At 44.6% G+C, this 22213-nt stretch overlaps 1 protein-coding gene across 5 annotated transcripts in view; it reads left to right on the top strand.

Moving 5' to 3' along the window:
* Nucleotides 1–22213, top strand: part of TIAM2 (TIAM Rac1 associated GEF 2) — a 266318-nt gene that overhangs the window by 16383 nt on the left and 227722 nt on the right. For 2 of the 5 annotated variants that reach the window (XM_086708200.1, XM_086708190.1), the window contains exon 1: nucleotides 2625–2765. The exons of 2 other annotated variants lie outside the window; for them this stretch is intronic. The gene's annotated coding sequence lies outside the window, so the exon portion shown is untranslated. Of the gene's footprint in view, nucleotides 1–2615; nucleotides 2766–22213 lie in introns of those variants that run through there. One more of the 5 variants, XM_086708193.1, reaches the window with a different exon arrangement.

Consider the following 22213-nt stretch of genomic DNA (forward strand, 5'->3'; position numbering starts at 1 on the left):
GACTGAGCCACGCAGACAACCCTCCAAAGCTCGCGATCTTAATGTCTGCAGTGTTGCCTCACCTCGATGACACAAACATCTGCTTTAGTTAATGGTTGACTCTGAGGACAAGCGAGGGAAGCTTTCCCATATAGACCCCGTGTATTTATTTTGAGCAGCACTTTTATGGCCTCCCATGCCATGCTCCTGCTTTTCCTTAGGGGCACAAGCAGAGAAGCTATGCAGGCTGTTTGTTCATCCCCTTTATCTGGACTATTTTCTACTCCTGATGTCTAATTTCCTTGTCACCATCTTTCACAGCCACCGAATCGATAGCCACATTTGTCCCTCTCATTTAAATTATGTCTACATATTTGTGGGAGTACCCAGAAGATAAAACTGCATGAAATACGAAAACACGAAGACCACATTGCCTTGGAGACTGTATTGCAGGATTGAGCTCTGAAATGCAACACAGTTTTGTATTTTCCCTTTGATCCAGGCTCTGACGGAAGGCTTTGACGTTTTACGAAGTATGCCCATGTCCTTTCGGATGGCAACTCAAACAGGCCTTCAGATAGAGATGTGTCACTTTGGGCATCGAGCTAAGACTGTGGCCGTCAGAAAGCCACCAGGCTGGCGATGGACAGGTGACTCCGATCCCCCAGGCTGGGCTTGTTCACTCTCCTCTTGTAGGATGACATGCTAAGTAGTAGGTTTGGCTGCTCCCTCTTCCTTGGCCCCCAAATGTCCTCAAGTGGGATAAGCCTAACTCACGATGGTCTGGAACTTCCTCTAAGGTGGGAGCCACGTCTTCATATTTTCAGGGGCTTGGGCTGTGCCTGGCAGGCACAGAGTACATGCTTCTTAGCTGATGAAGAAGGAATAAATACATATACACTATTTGAGCAAATAGGAGACGAATGGCTTCTGCCTCTTAATATCACACCATTTTTGTGACGATGTTCTTGTAGAAGAATGTTTCAGCCCACAAGTTGGGAGCCCGTGGGCCAGCCTTTCAAACAAAGCCTCAGTGAAAGAACTGGAAACTTAGAAGATCTCCACGAAAAAGTGCTCTGCACGATAAGTGGAAAACATGGCTTGACTCGGAATCTTTCTCACGCCTTCCCCATTTACCCCATTTTGGGCCCTGAATCTGTAGCCCGTGCTCTAAAATGCAGGGCCCCAAACTAGAGCTGTGCTGGGGTGTATGCCGAAGGAAGTAAACCACAGTGCCTAAATATAAATACAAAAGGCTGAATGTAAACACTGAAGTTTTGGGCGGTAACTTGTAGCAACTTCCACAAATGCTGTATCACAGCAAACATATGACAGTGACAGTGAAGTCATTTATTTGCTTCAAAAGAAAGTTACTATTTTCTCCAGATACTAATATACCCCACAAACATTTATGAAACCAGTCTTTCTCAATTTGCTTCTATTGCAAACAGATAAGCTGGTGTCTCTATTGCAATAAAAAGCCATGAACATACCAAGGTCTGAGAGGCATTTGGAGAGCAGGCACGTCCTATTACAGCCCCCCTCCCCCCGCCCCCACCACGGTCTTTTCAGGGTCTTGCACGTGGTGCCGAGAGAGCCGGTGGAGGCGTGGCCAGGAGGGGATATCCTAGAGGCACAGCTCTAGCTTTTCAATTCTATTCCACGGATGTCTACATCCAAGATCCCTCCTCTTCAAGGAGGAATTCTGAAAATGTGCGCTCGGCTCAGCCCCACCAGCTGATTATAGGAAAGGCCACCACTTTGAGAATTCGGTCTTTCATCATATCGTAACATGGAGATGACATTTCCCCGCCCACCTTAGGACCCCTGATGGAGCCTCCCACAGCCACAAACGATCCTTGCATTTGCGGGTTCTCTTCCTGTGGCACTTAGAATCTGTCTGGTAAGACAGTTGTTTATATGCACCTCGTGTCACATCCTAGGCTGCTTTCACGACTGACTAGTTCTCTGTGTTCGTGTTTTCCTCAGCCCTTGCTTTGGAGGACAGGGAACTTGGATTTGAATCCTGGCTTTCCTGCTTCTACTGGCCATGAAAACCCAGACAACTTATTTCTCCCGTTTCGGCTTTAGCAAAGTAACAATTTCTACCTCCTTGTGTTGATTTGAAGATTAAATAAGGTAGCATGATGCCGGGGGCGCCTGAGCGGCTCGCTCAGTTAAGCGTCTGACTCTTCATTTCGGCTCAGGTCTTGATTTCATGGGTTCGTGGGTTTCAGCCCCGAGTCAGGCTCTGTGCTGACAGCGCGGAGCCTGCTTGGGATTCTCTCTCTCCCTCTCTCAAAAATAAATAAACTTAATGTATTTTTAATGTTTATTTTTCAGAGAGAGAGAGAGGCAGAGAGAGAGGGAGGCACAGAGTCTGAAATAGGCTCCAGGCTCTGAGCTGTCAGCACAGAGCCCAATGTGGGGCTCGAACACACAGATGGTGAGATTGTGACCCGAGCCGAGTTGGACGCTCAACCGACTGAGCCACCCAGGTGCCTGTAAATAAATAAACTTAAAAAGAAAGATAGCATGATGCCTGGCACGCTATGGCAACCGATGAATACCATCTGTCATTAATAATGAGACTTGTGGGTAGAACCAAGAATTGACCCAGGATCTTTCCTCATCAGGGAGGAATTCTGCGTGTCTGCTCTCAGCCCACCGTTGCAGGAGCTCTGGAAGCCCAAGGCCCTTCTCCCGGTGCCCCTTCTGCTTCGGGACTGCGGCTTTGCCAAAACATCACCCATTCTGCCACTTCTCCACGTGTGACACGCAGACAGGTTTGTATAATGAATCCTTGAGTCACGTGAGTGTGGCAGATTTGTGTATTAAAGGGATTAGACTAAGCTCAGGATGTTCCTATTCTTCCTTCCTGAACTTCGCCCCTCAGGAGGCCAGCATGGAAAAAAGTGTTATTATCCATCTGATAGCAAATACTTCTGAGCAACAGCTTTGCTCAAGAGATCATGCCAAGGCTGTGGCATTTAAAAAGGAGTGTGGTGCAGCCACTCTGGAAGACAGTGTGGAGGTTCCTCAAAAAATTAAAACTAGATCTACCCTATGACCCAGCAATAGCACTGCTAGGAATTTACCCAAGGGATACAGGAGTGCTGATGCAGAGGGGTACTTTTACCCCAACGTTTATAGCGGCACTTTCAACAATAACCAAATTGTGGAAAGAGCCTAAATGTCCATCAACTGACGCACGGATAAAGAAATTGTGGTTTATATACACAATGGAATACTACGTGGCAATGAGAAAGAATGAAATATGGCCTTTTGGAGCAACGTGGATGAACTGGAGAGTGTGATGCTAAGTGAAATAAGTCATACAGAGAAAGACAGATACCATATGTTTTCACTCTTATGTGGATCCTGAGAAACTTGACGGAAGACCATGGGCGAAGGGAAGAAAAAAAAAAAAGGTTAGCGAGGGAGGGAGCCAAAACATAAGAGACTCTTAAAAACTGAGAACAAACTGAGGGTTGATGGTGGGTGGGAGGGAGGGGAGGGTGGGTGATGGGTATTGAGAAGGGCACCTGTTGGGATGAGCACTGGGTGTTGTATGGAAACCAATTTGACAATAAATTTCATATAATAAATAAATAAATAAATAGGAGTGTAAGGCACGGTCCTGCCTCTTAGGACCTACGGTCCCTGTCACCAAGACAGGGTACAGTGTTAAAAGGCAGCTGAGGACACCAGGGAAGTTTTCCGTGGTAACAGAGTAGCACAAAGGGAAATAAGGCAAGGTCAGGGTGGCTGGAGAGGTCAGATCTGGGAGCAGTGGACCTTGGTCTCAGGGATTCAGAGGGATCCTGACAAAGAGCTTGGTGTCTTTGTGTCCTCCATGCTGGAGAGAAGAACACTGTGACAGCAAGTTTGCTTTTCAGGGTAGAACGAGTCCTTGGTTGATTGACTCTGGCAGGAATGAAAGAAAATTCATACCAAATTAAAACGGGCAAAATCTGGAGGTAAGCTCACGAAGATGAAGTGATCTATGAATTTCACCTCAAGACCTTCCATTTGGAGGTGAGGACCACGAACAGGCCTTGCCAACAGGCAGATCTGAACAGGTCTAGTGATGAGATCCAAAAAGCAATTCCAGTCTTGATGTTTATATCCTATTTTACACAAAGACCACGTGCACTAAAAACTATAGTGTCAAGACTTTCAGCATCTTCCAGTGTCAAGAGTCTGAGTGATAAATGTTTGTCTTACTAACATTTCTATTGAAATTACATATTATACAGAAAAATGCACTGACTGTAACATGCAGCTTTGTGGATTTGCCCAAATGAACACCCCTGTGTAGCTCCAGTCCCGCTCGACAAATAGGACCCTTCTAGAACACCTCCCTTCCCTCCACAGTCCCCAGAGGTAACCACTGTCCTGCCACCTACACCACAGATTAGTTTCACCTGTTTTTAACTTTCTAGAACTGGAACTACCTGGTACGAATTAATGTATGTCTGGCTTTTTTTCTCTCAACATTATGTTGTAAGTTTCATACAAAAGTTGATTCATTTACCATGCTATATAGTATTCCATAATAGGAATATATCACACTTGATCCATTCTACTGTTGAGGGACATTTGGGTTGTGTGTTTTTTGGACTATTACATGCAAGTAATGATGCTAGAAACATTCTTATCCCTACACTGAGCACAGTTAAGTGCATTTCTGTCGATGTATGCCAGGGGGCAGAATTATGGGGTCAGAGGTTCTACATCTGCTTCATTTTTGTAGCCATTTTCTTAAAAGCTTTTCCAAGGTGATTGTATGAATTTATACTCCCACCAGCAGTGTATGAGACTTATACACATCTTTGCCGACACTTGAGATTATCGCCTTTTTTCGTTTTAGCCATTTGGATGGTATGTTGTGGGGTTTCTTTGTTGTCTCAGTTTTTAGTTTCCTGATGACTGAAGGATAGCATCTTTTTGCATGTTTATGAGCTATTTGGGTATCTCCTTTTGTGTAGTAACTGTTCCAATCTTTTGCCCATTTTCTAATTGCAATGGCTGATTTATTTTTTTTATTAATTGATTTGTCTGAGTTCTATATGTCTTCTGGATGCCAGACTTTTATGGGTCCCAATTCTTGCAGATACCTTCCGTCTGGCTGCCTTGGCAGCTTAGCGATTGGCAAATGCCTACAGGAGCAAGGGAAGCCTAAAATTGAGCTCCTGTCTCCAAAATTCCGTTTTTTCAGAGATTTTGGTCCTAGACCTCAGTGACTGGGAAGTTCTTTAATGGCTCCAAACATGACTGTGTGTGCTTAATAGTTTATCTGGATTTACTGCTAGTTTTTCACTTCAGAAGGGTTGGTCTAGTAGAATCTCTTCTTCCATCTCTAGAAGCATAAAGTTAAGAACCAGGTTGTTCATTTGGGGCACTTCAAAGGAAAACTGTAGAACAGAGGAGCATGTGTGATATCCTAAGGGCAGTGCCCCCACCCCCACCCCCACCACCTATTACTCTGAGACTGGGGAAAAACACTTGTGCTGGGCTCGGGCACAGGGTAGGGGGAGTTGGGGTACAGAGAGGGTCAGAGAGTTTAGCTGGTGGCTGTGCTGGGTTGTGCCCTTGTCCCTGGGGACGGGGATAAAATAACCTAGAGAAGGTTTGGAGATCCCAGAGCAGTGTCGCTGGGGTCAGCAGTGTCAGGGGGGTGCCTTGGTGGCTCAGTTGGTTAAGTGCCTGACTTCAGCTCAGGTCACGATGTCACGGTTCGTGGGTTCGAGCCCCACGTCGGGCTCTGTGCTGATGGCTCGGAGCCTGGAGCCTGTTTCAGGTTCTGTGTCTCCCTCTCTCTCCACCGCTCTCCAGTTTGTGCTCCGTGTCTCTGGCTCCCAAAAATAAATAAAACGTTAAAAAAACTGAAAAAAGAAGAAGAAGAAAAGAGAGACCCAGAGGGAGAACACCATGGGAAGGGAGAGGCAGAGATCACAGCGAGGTGTCTGCCACCCAAGGAACACGGTTGGAGGCAGCGACCAGAAGGGCAGAGGAAGGCATGGGACAGGTTCTTCCCTACAGCCTCCCCAGGGATGGTGCCTCTGCTGACACCTTGATTTCAGACTTCCCGTCTCCAGAACTGGAAGAGAACACCCTTCTGTTGTCTAAAGCCACCCAGTTTGTGGTCGCTTGTTACAGCAGCCTGACAAACTCACGCAACTACTGACTGGAAATGGGTGGGCTGGTGAACCGACCTGAGTTCAATAGTGGGAAAGGAAAGACCATTGGGTTTCTGTATTGGTCCTCACATTTTATATTAAACTCAGGATTTGAGCCTCTATTTTCCTTACAAGGGTGATCCAGGCGGCCCTGTGTCCACAGTGTTCAGATCTGCCTCTCCCCGCATAGGAGTTCCCTAGTTTCTATCTACCCTGTTATCAACTGCCTTAACTGTATCAATATGGCAAGGGTCCGGGGCTTTGCTTTTCTGGCTCTTGTTTCGCTAAGCTGGTCTAAACCGGCTTGAGTCAGAACTGACACCGACTGAGGAAATAGGTACAGTTTACAACCATGTGTACTTTGCAGCAAGGAAGAACTCAGGCCAAGGTCCCACCAGGAAGGGAAGTATCTAAATGACTCAGTGCAGTTGTGATATTTTCTCATATAAATGTGGACTCTCAGGGAAGATCTGTCGGAGCGACGGAAGGGCTCGGGAGAGTCCTCCTCAATTAAGTTGTCCTTGTTGCTTATAGGAATGTCTGATATTGCATCGCGTATGATCATTCCTTGGTTTCTCAAAGGTATCGTCAGTGTTTCAATTAAAGCACAGATGTCCCTTGAGAAAGTTCATAGCTTAAGCCCTTAGCAGCAGCCAGGGTTGTGTATGGTGTCACTTCTATCCCAGGACCTAGAGGAGATATTGGGGAAGGAACACGGAAGGCCACAGCCTAGGGTAAGGCTCTGTCATTACAATGCTCAGCCAATATTCAATAAACATCCATGTGGTAATGATGATAATTACCTTGGAAATCTGGAACCGTATTTCCAAAATGGAAAGGAGTTCATTAATAAAATGAAGAGTCCAGCTTTCCCCCATACAATTGGTGATCAGCCCCACCTACTCTGGGTCAGCTGGTGAGTAGGTCTATGACCACGGGCAGGTTGCTTATCCTTATAGTGACCCAGGTTACTCCTCATCTGTGAAATGGGACAATAATATTGCCTATTGCAATTAGCAGTTACAAGCTGCAAATGAAATGAATTGTTTAAAGCATTGAGCTCAGCGCTTGGCGTAGAGTGAACGCTCAATGAACGTTAGGTGTATCACCAGTCTGCGAATTTTCTCCCCCTAGAGTAGCATATAGTTGAGTTTCTTTATGCAATGCGGGTTTTGTGCTGAAGTCATCTATGTTCCACAGAGTGATGCAGGGCTGTGTTGTTAATGCGAATTCAGATATCCGTCCATCAAAGAGCAGTAAAGACCTCCTCCATTGGACACAGCCCACACTGTGCCACATAGTACTTATTTTTCATGTTTGAAAATATGTTGAAAAGAAAGCATCAGGATAAGAGGATTCTGTCATTGCTTTTAGCTTGTATAACACTTAAATGGTGCTTACTGTGTGCTTTACAGATATGAGCTCATTTAGTCCCCATAGGATTCCATCCGGTACATGCTATCATTATCCCCATTTACACATGAGGAAACTGAGGTTTGGAGGGATAAGTCATTTCCTAAGGTCACAGGACTAGTGTAAGAACTAAAGCCAGGATTTAAACCAGACATTCTGTCTCCAGTAGGGCCTGTTAGGTGTTACACCAAGCAGTGAGCATGAATGAACACACACACACACACACATGCATGTGCACACACATAGGTATGTCGATGATATTCATTTTCCTTGAAAATGTATGATGGTTGGTGCCTTATAGACATTTCCTAGTGTAATCACATCTGGGATGATGCAGCATGGTATGGCTAGGAAAGGAGAGGCCATGGAATTTTAATAAAGGGGAGCCTCTGCCACCCATGTGGCTTCTGGAAAGCAGGGAGGGCTAGGTGACAGGTGCCATCTCTAAAGAGCTCTATCAATATTCCTTATCTCCTCCCTCAGATAAAGGTGAACACGAGGCTGCGAGAGTTATCCGTGAGCAGCTCCCAGATGAAAGGGGAAAAGGCGATTTTTCAGAACCTCGTTCTTGTTAACGAATGGAGGAAGCTAATGTGACAGAGGGGAAGACAGAAGAGACTCCTGCCCCGTGGGGGGCAAAGCACTGAGCCCCATCACTGAGCAGGGCTTTGCAAAACGTACGTGCCCAGCAGGAGAGGGACACAGCTCCGCGGAGGAAACTGCCCACTCGTGTGGGGAGCAGCCCTGAAGGGGCTATGATGTTCTGAGTCCTGGTCCAGGAACAGCAACACCCTCCCTGTATACTGACCTGGGGGGAGGAAATTCACAGGCTGGTGATAACCTAACACAAATCGAATGTTTATTCTGTGCCAAGCCCTGAGCTCTGTGCCTCAGATAAGTTATTTCATTTGCATTTTGTAACCCCCTAGTGAGATGGGTCACATTGTCGTCCCATTTCACAGATGAGGATGTGCTCCCACCCTCGGGTCCACTCTCCAGTTAGGGAATGAATAGTCATAATGCGGCAGAAGTACAGAGTTGGTCCCCCCCCAGACAGACCCTGGGAGGTGTTCACAGACCAGGCCACTTCGCCGGTCCCGAAGCGTCAGAGGGTGGCCAGGAACTTGGGGTGCGCGTCTGGGCAGGACTGGTAGGAACGGTGGAGACCAGGAGAGGTAACAAGAAGGCTGGGGACCCAGTGGCTGTGGGAGTGGAGGTCAGGAGAGGTGCAGGGCGGCTCCCAGCAGCGTGGGAAACAGGGGTGCTCTGACCGAAGCACAAGGCGGGGAGGAAAACCAGGGGAGGGGGGGACGGGCAAGGTGGGTGTGCACGGGCCGGCCCTCGGTGGGGTGGGAGTCAGGTGGCAAGGACTCGTTCTCTTGGACTTCGTTTTCTGTCTTCCTCCACGAGTCAGCCCTCGCACTGCTGAAGCTGTGTTGGGCTGGAAGGACATGGGAGCAAAATGTACCTTTTCCGGGGGGAAGAGGCGGGGAGGGTGGTCCCGGGGGCCGTGGACCGCTCGGGTGGCCCTCGGACACACCGCCTGCTCGCTCGTTTACTCTTGGCGGAGCTGGTAGCGTTTGGGCTAATGGTCCCCCCTCTGTGGTCATCACCCCGCCGCTCAGCTCGCCGCCGGGATGGTGCCGGTGACACAGCAGAGGCCGTGTCTCCGGACGGCTCATTTCTAGTACCGCATCCCTGGGACAGGAAGCTGGATTTCTCAGCCACTTCCTCCTCCAGTGGGTAAACCCGGGATGCCCTCGGGTTTCTGCGTGAGCGGGCAGCAACCGGAGCCCTGCCGGCTCCTAACAGTCCCCGAGGTGGGTGCATTTCTCCGTCACAGGTCAGGTCGAGTTAGGCCTCCGGGCACACGACTAATATCCTCTTGTTGTCGAAAACGGTGCTTTTCCAAAGACATTTTCTGAAACCTGGGACCCGTCGGGTCCGCCTAGTCAAAAGGAACCGGAAGGGCTTTATAGATTCGCTTGTGGCCTTGCTGGCAAGGGTACGTGTCCGCAGATGATGGAGAAAGCCAGGCGGTGAGGTGAGAGGAAAAAAGCAGAGCAGCCTCCCGGGCTGGGCTCTTGCTTCATCTCCGGTTCTCAGGGCTGCTTGTTTAAAACAGGCTGCCTGTTTTTATTAGGGAATTACACAAGGGAAAGCGTGTTTGCCGAGGCTCTCATTCCCATGACATGAAGTCATAAAAATATGCAAACGTAGCTCCCCATACCTTCTTGGGAGAAGGGGGATAGAAGGTGGGGGGAAGGAAGGAAGGAAACTATTCCAGAGGCTTAAAGAATAGACAGCAGCTATGTTTTCTTTCTCTCTTTCCTTTTTGGAAAGAAATGGTAAACTATCACCATTTTAAAAATTCGATCCAATAGCGGAGAAGAATTGAGGGCAGAAAGATTTCACCCATCTCATGCCTTTGGGGACCACAGATGTTGATGGTAATTGTATAATAATCTAGAAGAGAAAATTTTAATGTCAAAATGATTTTTTATTTTTTAGTGGAAACCTGTTGTTCATAGTGTAAGGATACAAATCTAATCTCTTACGGAAAGGTTATAAATAGTCTTACAGAAACCTGTATCTGGTTTAAAAGCCTGAAGCTGGGATTTTAAAGCTTGTGGCTTTATTTAAAGTTTATAGTTAGAAAGTTCGGGTTAAAAAAAGAAAGAGTAGCTACAAGGTCAAGGTATTATTGCTTTAACTTAAGACAATAAAGATTCATTCATTCTGTATCTGTTAATTCAACAAGTATTTACATTACATGTTAGACACAAAGTTTAAAAAGCAGATTTTTTTTTCTGCATGACACTATCTATTCTCTCACTAAAGTTTGCAAATTCTTTTTTTAAAAATGCAAAAGGATAAGGCCGTTAGAGAATCAGGTAAGTCTATATGTATTGACATGCAAATATTCCTCATATGCATAAATAGATGTTATAAATGACATATTTGATGAATGTTTACTATAATAGTTATAGGATACCCTGAGACTTTTTCTTTCTTTTGAGACATATTGGACTAAAAAAAAATTGACAAGCATATAAATCTCATTTCAAGGTCAGGTTTTAGCTCACTTAGTACCCCAGTTTTGAAACACTGAACCAAAGTTGTGTATCATCACCAAATTATAACTTTTGGAGGAGGTACAAAATAGTTCATGTGTGCCTGTTCAACTACACACCAGTATACCTAAACAGATCTCATAGCTCTTCTTACTAGGAGAAAGCTGCTACGCTAATATCCTGGCCAAGACCATTCTCTAGGTAGTTTAATTTTAAAAAATCACTTCCCTTCTAAAGATCCTGTGCGTATATCAGAAGACTCCACATCAACCCTCAACTTCAAATGTGGAGTAAGTTGTTGTCAGCAAGCAGAAGTATATCTGTTTTTCCTTTCTTCTGGTCCACTTAGAACTGCGGCATCCAAACCCCAAACGCCGATGCTTTCGATAAATAGCCGCCACAGCACGTACATAACAGAAGGTTAGGAAGATTGTGCTGTTGAAGAGAGAGTGGAAATGTCTGAACATAATGAACGGGGTTGGGAGGAAGTAAAAGGAATTCAGGGAGAGTCCACCCAGAGAGGCTGTGATGAAGTCCAAGAGCAAGTTTAATGGGATGAGGGAATTGAGAAAGTGGAACTTAGGGCCATAAAGGGAAACCTGAGAGGAAAGGCGTGCTCATATTTTGTAAGTTTTGCATTTCACGGAAATTTTATGGGCTTAGCAAACACATTTCCTATGCTGAAGGCTCCAGTGAAAATAAATGCTGGCTGTATAACCACCTTGTGGCAAGAATTGACCGGACATCTTTAAGGTATATAGCATTATAATAGGTACTATATTCAAGCAGTGGAGCTGAAAGTCTGAAGTTTTGATTCAGAAAATAATTAACTTAAAGAGGCAGCACAGCAAACAGCCCGTGGAGACAGAGCTTAGAAACAGTGGTTTGAAAAACACCTTAGGTATAAGAGAGGGAGATTTGTTTACTGATCTCAGAGCATGTGCTACAGGGGCAGGGATCATTGAGAGTCTTCTCCGGGAACAGAAGACCTTGCTGGCACCACAAGCCCTGCCACTGTGCTCTCCTGCAGACCTGCCCCCTCCAATACACGCTTGGCTGGAGCCCATCCAAGGTAGCACCACAAGCCTGGCATCGTGCGGGCAGCCCTGACCAGGGCCAGCACCACTCCACAGTGACTCCTTCCCCAGGAAGAGGAAAAGATAACCACATACATCAGTCCCACCGGGGCCCGAGCAGTGGGTTGGGAGTAGACATCTGGTCTGATTGCAGGCCCCACCCACCAACAAAAGCTCCTTGGGGCAGCACGTAGAAAGTGCCCTGCAGTTCGGTGCTACTGCATCTCTGGCAAACGTCTGGTCTGACTCAACTCAAACCCAAGACAGCTCCAGCCTGGGCCACTGACAACTGCAGGGACAAAATCCTGCCCACAGCAGGCAAAGAGAGCCATTGCAGATGACTTACTAAGGGCAAAACAGCTTAGGCATAAAAGCAGGGCACACACACCACATATAGGAGATACCCTGGAAGCACGAGGTTTGGGTGAACAGGGACATGGCACCATAGGGCATTACAGGACTGTTTTCTCACAAGGTCACTACTTTTAAGAGCAGGAGACATAGCTGACTTTCCTAATATGTAGAGATAAACACAGACAGTTAGACAAAATGAGGAGACAGAGGAATATGTCCCAAATGAAAGAGCAGGACAAAATAACAGCAAGAGACCTAAATGAAATGGAGATAAGTAATATGCCTGATAGAGAATTTCAAGTAATGGTCATAAAGAAACTCTCTGGGCTTGAGAAAAGAGTGGGGAACCTCAGTGAGACCCTCAACAAAGAGTTGGAAAACATAAAAAAGAACCAATCAGAGGGGTACCTGGGTGGTTCAGTTGTTTAGGTGTCCAACTCTTGATCTCAGCTTGGGTCTTGATATCAGAGTCATGAGTTTGAGCCCTGAGTTGGGCTCCATGCTGCGTGTGGAGGCTTTTTTTTTTTTTTTAAGAACCAATTAGAAAATGAAGAACTCAGTAACTGAAATTAAAAATACACTGGATGGAATAAATAGCAGGCTAGAGGAAGTAGACGAATGAATTAGTGACCCAGAGGGCAGAGTAAGGGAAATTAATCAAACTGAACAGTAGAGAGAAACATAACAATAAACAATGGAAATAGACTTAGGGAACTCAGTGGCACCATCAAGTGTAATAACATTTGCATTATAGAAATCATGGGAAGAGAAGAGAGAGAAAGGGGGGGCAGAAAATTTATTTGAAGAAAAAAGAGCTGAAAACTTCCTGAATATGGGGGAGGAAACAGAAATCCAGATGTAGGAGGCACAGAGCCCCAACAAAATCAACCCAAGGAGGTCCACACCAAGACACAGAGTACTTAAAATGGCAAAAAGTAGTGATAAGGAGAGAATTTTCAAAGCAGCAAGAGAAAAGAAAATAGTAACATGCAAGGGAAACCCCACAAGGCTTTTAGTTGATTTTTCAGCAGAAACTTTGCAGGCCAGAAGGGAGTGGCATGATATATTCAAAGTGCTGTAATCTGCAGCCAAGAATACTGTATCCAGTGAGGCTATCATTCAGAATAGAAGGAGAGATAAAGGGTTTTCCAGACAAACAAAGTTAAAGGAATTTTACCCAGTCCTTACAAGAAAGGTTACAGAGGACTCCTTGAGTAGAAAGGAAAGACCATAAGTAGGAATAAGAAAAGTAGGAAGCACAGAAGCAGTAAAAATAAGCATAGCTATAAAAATCAATTAAGGGATTAATGAAATAAAAGGATATAAATTATGACACCATATACCTAAGATGTAGTGGGGAGAGGAGTGAAGAATGGGTTCAAATTTTTTTAATTTTTTTTTTTAACGTTTTATTTATTTTTGAGACAGAGAGAGACAGAGCATGAATGGGGCAGGAGCAGAGAGAAAGGGAGACACAGAATCGGAAGCAGGCTCCAGGCTCTGAGCCATCAGCCCAGAGCCCGACGCGGGGCTCGAACCCACGGATCGCGAGATCACGACCTGAGCTGAAGTCGGACGCTTAACCGACTGCGCCACCCAGGCGCCCCAAGACAAAATAGACTTTAAAATAGACTATAACAAGTGGCAAGGAAGGACACTGTATAGGCATAAAGGGAACAAGCCAATAAGAAGATATAACAATTATAAATATGGGATGGGAGCACCCAAATCCATAAAGCAGCTAACAACAAACATAAAGGAACTAATAGATAGTAATATAATACTAGTAGGGGACATTGACACCCCTCTTACATCCATGGACAGATCATCCAAACAGAAAATCAACGAACCAGTAGCTTTGAATGACACATTGGACCAGATGGATATAACAGATATGTTCAGAACATTCCATGCTAAAACAGAAGAATACATATTCTTTTCAAGTGCACATGGAAAATTCTCCAGAATGTACCACATGTTAGGCCACAAAACATGTCTCAGCAAATTAAAAAAAAAAAAAATTGAAGTCATACCATGCATCTTTGCTGACCACTGTGAAACTAGAAAGCAAACGCAAGAAAATATTTGAAAGGAACACAAATACATGGAGGTTAAATCACATACTAGTAAACAGTGAATGTGTCAGCCAAGAAATGAAAGAGGAAATTAAAAATACATGGAGACAAATGAAAATGAAGACACAGTGGTCCAAAAGTCTTTGGGGTGAAGCAAAAGCTATCCTAAGAGGGAATTTCATAACAATATAGGTCTACCTCAAGAAGCAAGAAAAAAATCTCAAACAACCTAACCTGACACCTAAGGAGCTGCAAAAAAGAACAAACAAAACCTAACACCAGTAGAAGGAAGGAAATAATAAAGACTAGAGCAGAAATAAATGAAATAGACACTAAAAGCACAATGGAATAGATCAATGAAACCATGAGCTGATTCTCTGAAAAGATCAACAGAATTGATAAACTTAAAATTTTTTTTTAAATTATTTTTGAGAGAGAGAGAGAGAGAGAGAGAGACAGAGAGCAAGCAGGGAAGGGGCAGAGAGAGAGGGAGACACAGAATCGGCAGCAGGCTCCAGGCTCTGAGCTGTCAGCACAGACCCTGATGCGGGGCTCGAACTCACAGACCGTGAGATCATGACCTGAGCTGTAGTCGGCTGCCCAACTGACTGAGCCACCCAGGTGCCCCTAGAATTGATAAACTTTTAGCCAGACTCATCAAAGAGAGAGACAGACAGACAGAAGACTCAAACAAAATCAGAAATGAAAGAGGAAAAATAACAACCAACACCACAGAAAAACAAGAATTGTAAGAGAATATTATGAAAAACGTATATGCCAACAAATTGAACAACGTAGAAGAAATGGATAAATTCCTAGAAATATATAACGTCCCAAAACTGATTCAGGAAGAAATAGAAAATTTGAATAGACCAATTACCAGCAAAGAAATTGAATCAGTAATAATAATAATAATAAAAAAAAATCCCAACCAACAAAAGTCCAGGACTGGATGGCTTCCCAGGTGAATTCTACTAAACTTTTATTTATTTATTTATTTATTTATTTATTTATTTATTTATTATTGTTTTTTAATTTTTTAACATTTATTTTAGGGAGAAAGAGAGGGAGAGAGACAGAGAGGGAGAAGGAGAGAGAGAGAGAGAGAAGCAAGAGAGCGTGTGCACAAGTAGGGGAGTGGCAGAGAGAGAGGGAGACACAGAAATCCAAAGCAGAACCTGACACGGGGCTTGAACTCATGAACCATGAGATCATGACTTAAGCCGAAGTTGGATGCTTAACTGACTAAACTCCCCAGGTGCCCCTCAACCAAACTTTACAACAAGACTTAATACCTATTCTTTCAAATCATTCCAAAAAATGGAAGAGGAAGGAGACTTCCAAATTTATTCTATGAGGCAGGTATTATCCTGATACCAAAACCAGATACATACACTATAAAAAAAGAGAACTACAGGCCAATATCTAACAATACATTTAAAGAATCATTCACCATGATCAGGTGGGATTTGTTCCTAGGTTGCTGGGGTGGTTCAATATTGGCAAATCAATCAATGTCATACATCACATCAATAAGAAAAAAGATTAGAACTATATGATCATTTTAGTAGATGCAGAAAAAGCATTTGACAAAGTACAGTCTCCATTCATGATGAAAACTGTCAACAAAGTAGGTTTAGAGGGAACAAACCTCAACATAATAAAGGCCATACTTGAAAAACTCACAGCTAAAATCATCCTCCATGGTGAAAAATTGAGAGCTTTCCCCTAAGTTCAGGAAAAGACAGGGATGTCCACTCTTACCACTTGTATTCATCGTACTACGGGAAGTCCTAGCCTCAGCTATCAGACAACACAAAGAAATAAAAGGCATCCAAATTGGTGAGGAAGAAGTTAAACTTTTACTGTTTGCAGATGATATGATACTATATATAGAAAACCCTAAAGACTCCACCAAAAAATTACTAGAACTGGTAAATTAATTCAGGAAGGTTGCAGTATACAAAATCAATGTACATAAATCCATCTCATTTCAATACACTAATAATGAAATGGCAGAAAGGGAAATTAAGAAAATAATCCCATTTGGAATTATACCAAAAATAATAAAATACCTAGGAATAAACTTAACCAAAGAGGTGAAAGACCTGTACTCTGAAAACTATAGAACACCAATGAAAGAAAGTGAAGATGACACAAACAAATGGAAAGATATCCCATGCTCATGGATTAGAAGGGCAAATGTTAAAATTTTCACATTACCCGTAGCAATCTGTAGCAATTCCAACCAAAATACTAACAGCAATTTTAACAGAACTAGCACTAACAATCCTAAAATTTGTATGGGGCCACAAAAGACCCTAAGTAGCCAAAACAGCCTTAAAAAGAAGAACAAAACTAAAAATATCACAATCCCAGATTTCAAGACATAATACAAAGCTGTACTAATCAAAATAGTATGGTACTGGCACAAAAATAGACACGTAGATCAATGGAACAGCATAGAAAGCCCAGGAATAAACCTATGAATATATGGTCAGTTTATCTTTGACAAAGCAGGAAAGAATGTACAGTGGGAAAGAGTTTTTTCAACAAATGGTTTTGGGAAAACTGGACAGCTATATGCAAAAGAAGGAGACTGGACCACTTTCTTATACCATACCAAAAAAAAAAAAAAATTCAAAATGGATTAAGGACATAAATGTGAGACCTGAAACCATAAAAATCCTGGAAGGGAGCAAAGACAGTAATGTCTTTGGCATTGGCTATAGCAACTTTTTCTATATATGTCTCCTGAGGCAAGGAAGACAAAAGCAAAAATAAACTATTGGGACGACATCAAAATAAAAAGTTTCTGCACAGCAAAGGAAACAATCAACAAAATTAAAGGCAACCTACTAAATGGGGGAAGATATTTGCAAATAATGTATCAGTAACCTTTTATCAGTAAAAGGTTAGTATCCAAAATATACAAAGAATTTATACAACACCCCAAAAATGAATAATCCAATTAAAAAATAGGCAGAAGACATGAACAGAATGTCTCCAAAGAAGACATCCAGATGGCCAACAGACACATGAAAAGATGCTCTACACCACTCATCATCAGAGAAATGCAAATCAAAACCACAATGAGATATCACCTCCCACCTGTCAGAATGGCTAAAGTAAAAAACACAAGAAACAACAAATTTTGGCCAAGAGGTGGGAGAAAGAACCCTTGTGTATTGTTCATGGGAATGAAAACTAGTGCAGGCACTCTGGAAGACAGTATGGAGGTTCCTCAAAAAGTTAAAAATAGAACTGTCCTGGGGTGCCTGGGGAGCTGAGTTCGTTGAGCATTCAGTTCTTGATTTTGGCTCAGGTCATGATTTCACTGCTTAGGGGATCAAGCCCCACTTCAGGCTCTGTACTTGACCACATGGAGCCTGCTTGGAATTCTCCTTCTCCCTTTCTGTCTGCCCCTCCCCTGCTTTCTCTCTCTCTCAAAATAAAGAAACATTAAAAAAAGTGGAACTACCCTACAATCCAGCAATTACACTTCCAGGTATTTACCCAAAGAATACAAAAATACTAATTCAGAGGGATACATGCACCTCGGTGTTTATAGCGGCATTATCTACAATAGCCAAATTATGGGCACAGCCCAAGTGTCCATCAATTGATGAATGGATAAAGCAGTTGTGGTATAGATATACAAGGGAATATTACTCACCCCTAAAAAAGGATGAGATCTTGCCATTTGCAACAACATGGATGGAGCTAGAGGGTATAACGCTGAGTGAAATAAGTCAGAGAAAAACAAATACCATGTGATTTCACTTATATGTGGAATTTAAGACACAAAACACAGAAAAAAAGAGACAAAAAACCCAGACTCTTACCTATAGAGAACACTCTCATGGTTACCACAGAGGAGGTGGGTGGGGGATGGGTGAAATAGGTGAAGGGGATTAAGAGTAAACTTATCATGATGAGCACTGAGCGATGTATGGAATTGTTGAATCACTATATTGTATACCTGAAACTAATATTATACTGTTAAGTACACTAGAATTTTAATAAAAGGGGGGGAGATTTATCAAAAAAAAAAAAAGTTAGACCCTTTGAACTTGTCAGTGGGAAGGGAAACTGGTCAAATGAATCCAGAGAAGGAAGATCCATCACCCTCACGTGCAGGTGCACAGACAGACCCCCCCAACTCTACCTCTCAACTACACACCATATACACATTTAAAAAAACTAACTTTTATTTTTTTTATTTTGAGAGAGAGAGAGTGCAAGCAGGGAGGGGCAGAGAGAGAGAGAGAGAGGGAGAGAGAGAGAATTCCAAGCAGGCTCCACACTGTCAGCACAGAGCCTGACATGGGGCTTGAACTCCCGAATCATGAGATCATGACCTAAGCAGAAACCAAGAGTCGGACGCTCAACCAGCTGAGCCACCTAGGCATCCCTGTGCAAATGGTTTTAAGACAATCGATCTAGAGGGTGGATCTAGAGTTTTAGGTTAAACACAGCTTTTTAGAATTATAATCAATCCTGCTACTTTCTTTCAGAAGTTTGAAAAATGTAGTGAAGTAAATTGTGCAAGTTCCTAAGCAGGCAGAGGAAAGACCCATTTGTATGTGACCAAGTGATCTTCAGAAAGGACAGATGTGGCCTTCCTCGAAAAGGCTATCCTCTAGAAATCTTGACTGTTCCAAAATTAGCCTGGCACACTGGCAGAGTTGCCTGCCTATGCTGGAGAGGCAGCTGGACCGGAGTCACCGTGGTGGTGTTCGCCTCTCTACTGGATCCTGGGGTGCTGGGAGGGAGATGGCGAGTAGCCTGTTAACGTTAAGGGTATGAAGTATAGAAAAGCACTTAGTGGAAGTAACTGTTGCTGGAATCCTCATTCCTGCCCACGAACAGGTTGTAATACTGCTTTTGAGCTCTGTGGAGATACGTATTAAACACAGTCATTTTTTTTATTTAAAAAAATTTTTTTTAATGTTTATTCATTTTCTGAGAGATAGAGAGAGACAGAGCATGAGCGGGAAAGGGGCAGAGAGAGGGAGGCACAGAATCCGAAGCAGGCTCTGAGCCGTCAGCACACAGCCCGACGTGGGGCTCAAACCCACGAACTGGGAGACCATGGCCTGAGCCGAAGTTGGACGCTTAACCAACTGAGCCACCCAGGTGCCCCAAAACATGGTCATTCTTGAGTGGTTGTGTGTGTGTGTGTGTGTGTGTGTGTGTGTGTGTGTGTGTGTGGTGGTTTCTGTGCCAGCAGGGCCCAGGCTGCAGCAGAGACTTTATTTACATGGCAGGAAGACTCTCTTAGGTGCTGGGAAAGAGAAAAAGGAGCAAAAAGCCATAGCTTGAAAAAAAAATCTTCCCCAAGTGAGACAGGTGTTTTAAGAAAACTTGTTGTAGAACTCGGGAGGTATGACCATCAGCTCAGTGTCCTTCTATCAGAAATACTGCACCGCACTGGGGAAGATTTTGGAAACAAAATTCAATTCTGCAAACATGGCTCGCACCTTTTACGTGCCAGAAAATGCAGATAAAAAGATGAACTGCGGCGTTTAGCTTTGGGTATTTTAAGTAAAGATTCTGGAAGAGAATATAACAAAATGGGTATCTCTAGGGAGCGGGGTTACAACTAATATTATTTTCAACTTTTTAGAAAATAATAGGAGACTGGCTGATTACTTTCGAGGGCTATGAAGTGAGTGGATGGGGAGGAAAGTAAGGTTGCCTTTTTTAAAAACCTTCAAGTTGTTCTTGTCTTTGCCAAGCATGGAATTTTGAATTCAATTTTTGGAATCAATTTGCTTTCACGGGGCCTTTGGTCATTCCACAGGGACGCCGATCTTGCTAATGAAGAGGATCCAACATAACTTCCTGATTGTCCCCCAGCTTGCTGGCTCTTCCTTCCCCATTCTTTTTGCTCACCCAAGTTCACCTTGAGAGAGTTCTGTCCCTTCTATCCACAGTCTTTGCCCCAGGGCACTCCAGCCACACCCCGGCCTGTGCTTCATTTCTACACGCCTGTTACTGCTCAGTCTCTATCTCCAGGCCCAGTGTCTGCTCTTCTCTCCAGTCTGTTCTCCACCCCCAGCTAGACCATTGTTGGAAGGATAAAATCCAAAATTCTTCGCATGCCTACGCGAGCATGCATGAGTGGCTCTGATGTGCCCCGTTGGCCTCATCTCCTGTAGCTCTGTCCTTAAACCCTTTCTTCAAATGGCCTCAGCTCTTTCCCACCTCAGAGCCTCAAATTCACCATTCCCCTTTTCTGGAATGTTCCGCTTCAGTCATCCTTCAGAGCTCAGCAAAACGTTGCTTTCTCCAGGGGGTCCCTCTCTAATTCTTTAGGACTGTGTTAACCCTCATTATTAGATGCTCTGTGTTCTTTAGCAGAGATAGAAAAAAGAACTACTTGCAAAATGACTTATTTACTATCCACCTCCCTCAGATGGTAACCGTTGCTCAGATTAGGTCTTTACTGCCCAGTACAGTGCCAGGTGCTGAGTAGGTGCTCCGTAAGTGGATTGATAAATGAGTTCAGGCATTGGGGAGACTAAGTTTCTCATCCTAACATTAGGTGAATGTTCATCTTTACACAGAGCTTATCTCTGCAGATTATTCTGTATTGAATGGAGCGGGACTAGGATTGAAGGGGAAGAGAAACTTGTCTCTCTCTCGCTTGGGCCTCACGGCACTGCAGCCTGGACTCTGGTGGGGGGGTGGGGAACACACGCTGGTTCCCTGCGCGGGGCTTGGGCTAAGGAGAGAGAGACAGTGTAGGGAGCCCTCGGGACGGTTTCACATTTGGGGGGACCATGATTAGGCTTTCGCTTTTTTCTTTTCTGTTCTGTAATCCCCTTGTGTTTCCCCGAGGCTTCTGCTAAATTTTGTTGAGTCTTGACAACTTGGTCCTAGCTGTGCTGTGAGGAACCAGGACAGGAGGTGTCCCTGCCTCCACATGGGGCAAAGCTGGAGGAGGGCAAGCTGAGACAGAGGGCATGGCGATCAGGAACACAATGGCCAGCCAAGGGCACAAGATTCGCAGACGTGACAGTGTTCAAGTGAATGTGCAGGTGTATTTTGGGAGGGGAATGACTATGCCTAGACTTTTTTTTTTTAATGTTTATTTATTTAAAAAATTTTTTTTTTCAACGTTTATTTTTATTTTTGGGACAGAGAGAGACAGAGCATGAACGGGGGAAGGGCAGAGAGAGAGGGAGACACAGAATCAGAAACAGGCTCCAGGCTCTGAGCCATCAGCCCAGAGCCCGACGCGGGGCTCGAACTCCCGGACCGCGAGATCGTGACCTGGCTGAAGTCGGACGCTTAACCGACTGCGCCACCCAGGTGCCCCATTGTTTATTTATTTTTGAGAGAGAGAGAGAGAGAGTGCGCTAGCAGGGGAAGGGCAGAGAGAGAGAGAGGGAGAGAGAGCATCTGAAGCAGGCTCTGTGCTAACAGCAGAGAGCCTGCTGTGAACCTCGAACTTAGGAATTGTGAGATCCTGACCTGAGCCCAAGTCTGATGCTTAACCAACTGAGCTACCCGGGTGCCCCCCCGCCTGGACTTTTCAAGGTTGCCTGGGGTCCTGGGGTCCTGGCTACCAGCTCATTGCTTGTCAGTTCCAAACTCCTCCTTTTTGCCTTTTCTGCAAAAATGGATCTGGGCCTGTGACATACTTTCCTTGCTGGCTGGCCTGTTAAGTGTCCATACAGGGTGTGTGTATTGGGGGGGGGGGATACTGCAGGAGGACAGAGTTCTGCCTGCTGGTTGTCATGCCCTTGCCTGGCCGGCTCCTGCATTTGGGGGCAGCTTTCTGGCACCGGGGCCCTGCAGTGCTGCCAGTCGTGGCTTCTCCCGGCACCTTGCTCTGTGAGTGACTTTGCAGTGAAGTGCTTCCATGAGACGCCCGTGAGCAGCTCTCCTCACAACCCCGGGGGTAGATTACCAGCAAATTTCAGAGGGTGGATTTCCAGAAAGTTCTACCAGCATGATACCATGGTGACTTCCCTGCCGGTCAGTGAGCCATGGCCAAGCCCTCCCCAACAGGATTGAGTCTCAGTCTCGGGGAGCAGGAGGCTCATCCT

The sequence above is a fragment of the Puma concolor genome, chromosome B2 (genome assembly GCF_028749965.1).
Source record: "Puma concolor isolate L17-30 chromosome B2, mPumCon1.1.hap2, whole genome shotgun sequence".
Classification (NCBI taxonomy): domain Eukaryota; kingdom Metazoa; phylum Chordata; class Mammalia; order Carnivora; family Felidae; genus Puma; species Puma concolor.